Raw genomic sequence first — 3,189 nt, forward strand, 5'->3', positions numbered from 1 at the left:
GATGGTAAAGAAGTTTTATTTTATTTTATTTATTTTATTTTGAAACAGGGTCTTGTTCTGTCACTCAGGCTTGGTTTGCAGTGGTGCAATCGTGGCTCACTGCAGCCTCAACATCCTGGGCTCAAGTGATTCTCTCACCTCTTCCTCCCAAGTAGCTGGGACTACAGGCATACATCACCACATCCAGCTAACTTTTAAATTTTTTGTAGAGACTTGGTCTCACAATGTTGCCCAAGCTGGTCTCAAACTCCTGAGCTCAGGTGATCCTCCCACCTTGGCCTCCCAAATTGCTGGGATTACACACCTGACCAGTAAGTTTTATCCACGAACACCCTGAAGAAGCAGTTGAAATGAAGATGCTCTTTGCCAACAGAATGGGGTTTGATAATTGGGTCTGACTCAATCTTTCTCATGTAGAACATGAGGTCTTTCTTCACTCTTGGAATATGTAAAGTGTGTTGTATGTGACGGGGAAGTTAGTTCCTTCCTCTATCCCGATGATAACTCAATTAAAACTCTCTGATGAATCAACAAATGCCAAGTAAGCAAAATAGAAGTCTATCCTGGAGATAAAACAGGGAAGCATGTTGTCTAGTGAAAATGTCATCCATTATTACAAAAGAGATGGAAGTCAAAGAAACCTTAGACCTATGAAAGGTAAAGGTAGTTTTCTTGTGGGTCTTTCTTCTGTACTATTCTATTTCTCTCTATATATTTTTCTAGCCCTCATTCTTGAAAAGAGTCATTCTAGGAACATAAAATTAGGTTGAAAAGGAAGAACAATATACTCTTTTTCCCAAAGTTCATTTGCAGTTCATTTCTAGCAAGTCCAAATAGATAAGATTCTTTGAGGTCTGCATGAAGACTATTTCTTTCCTGTTAGTGATGCTGGGGCATGTTATTGGGCTGTGTGGACCTGTTTTTCCAAGGGCTTCTACCACCAGAGCTATCTGAAACCATCAGACTCCTTTTTTGCCTTCATGAGATAACTCATTGTTATGAACCTGCCGTCAAGGTCATTCTGGTTTCAGGGGCAAAATGTAAATGGACTGTTAGTGCATGGAGGGAGAATGAAGCATAAAGTTCAGTTCCAATGATCATATATCCAATCCAGAGTCCAGGAGGGAGCAGTCATTCTCAGGTATGGGCTACACAGTCCAGGGTGCAATCTATTTTAAATATTTAAATATATGGTATGTGATCCTCCATCTGTGCTCTTTCCCTGGGCCTCCCAAATGTTACCGGTGGGTTTGGGAAAGTGCTTCATAAGTTTTAGTTGGACTGACGGTAATTGACTCTGAATCACAATTAGTCATAGTCCCCAAATTGCTTGTAAATCCATAATTTAAAAGCATATGTTTTTAGTAATTGTCTAAGCTATATGCAAATAATGTATCAGTGTTTAGATGGAAAACACATCTAAATGGTTGAGGCAGGCAATGTCAATATTACTTATCTCCAGTTGACTGTTTTCAATTCAACCCAAACTTGGTGAGATACATTTTAGCCAGCATTGTGTTGATGATGATGATGATGATGATGATGATGATGATGATGATGATTTTAAAACTGCTAATATTTACTAAGAATTTATTAGGCTGTAATTCTAAGGACCATATGCATGGTAACAATACCTATAACCACTCTCTAACATTGATACTATTTATCTCTATTTTACAAAAGATGAAACATAAGCACAGAAAGGTAAAGTAACTCACCCAATAGCACACAGTTAGGAATTGCAGAGCAAGCCTTCAACTGCAGGCAGTTTTACTTCAGAACGTGGACTCTTAAATACTATGCTGTCAAGTAACTCCCCAAGGAACACTCCATTTAGAAGCATCTGATGAATTCTGAAATGTGATTCCTGACTACATCACCCTAAGCTCAGTGGGGATATATGGTCACACTAGAAAATAAATTTCAGAGACCTAAGTCCTAGCAGTGACTATCTAGATAATGTTTGAAAACATTCATCTAATGATGAAGTCATTCTATCATGATTGGGTCAGGAATTTTATCCCACGAGGAAGAAAATTTAAGGAAATAGGGGATATTATATAATCAATGTGGTAAATAAAAATAAAGAACTTATTGGGGATGGGGACCCCAGTTTTATAAAGGTACACAGAATCATCCAGGCAAAGTCGTTTTTTGCTGTTCTTAACTAGAGGCTGTGAACTAAGCATAACATCAGAATCATTCCATCCCAGTTCTCATAAACCAGAAGCTGCCACAGAAATAGAAAAGGGGATGGCTGACGGCAAGTCATGACTGAAAAATCAAGCCTACATTGAGAATTATCTCCCAGTTTTATGCTCCCCTTGGCATCTAGAAGGAGAGTGGTGATGAAATTCTAGGGCGCTGGTCACACAGTCTCAGGTTTCCACCTGTGTCTGTCACTGCTCCTCTGACATGACCTTGGCAAGTTACTTCAATTCTGTAGCATGGTGAAGATCTTATGCCTAACTCACTATGGTTTCATGATTCAATGAGTGAAATAATAAATAAAAAGTGCTGAACACAGAGTCTGGTGCAGAGCAGAAACTCAGTAACCTTAGCCAAAAGCCTTGTAGTGGTTCTTGACTCTTCCCTTTCATACTCTACATGGGATTCCTCAGACAATCCTTGGGCTCTGCCTTCAACATGCATCCAGATTCTACCCTCGCTCACTTCCATGGCCACCTGGTCCAAGCCACAGGCATCTCTTACATGGCTATAGCAATAGCCTTCTAACAGGTCTTACTTCTTCCTCCTGTTTTTTACAAACAATTTTCAGAGCAGTCAACATATTCTGCTAAAATTGTAGTCAGAATATATCACTCTTGTTAAAAGAGAACCTTAGACAAATTAAATTTAAAATAGTTTAATTGAGCAAAGGACAATTCCCAAATTGGGCCGCCCCCAAACCAGAATAAGTTCAGGCAGATCCTGGAGCTGTGCACAGTCAGATAAAATTTATGGGCAGAAAAAGGAGAATGACATGCAGAAAACCGAAGTGAGATATAGAAACAGCTGGATTGGTTACAGCTCAGTGTTCGCCTTATTTAAACCCGGTTTGAACAGTTGGCCACCTGTGATTGGCAGAAACTCAGTGATTGACACGAGAGTAGGTTATAGTCTGTTTACACATCCAGTTAGTTTACAGCTCACTATGTAAGAAGAGACCTTCAGGCTGAACTTGAAATA

The sequence above is a fragment of the Gorilla gorilla genome, chromosome 16, assembly GCF_029281585.2.
Source record: "Gorilla gorilla gorilla isolate KB3781 chromosome 16, NHGRI_mGorGor1-v2.1_pri, whole genome shotgun sequence".
Taxonomy (NCBI): Eukaryota; Metazoa; Chordata; class Mammalia; order Primates; family Hominidae; genus Gorilla; species Gorilla gorilla.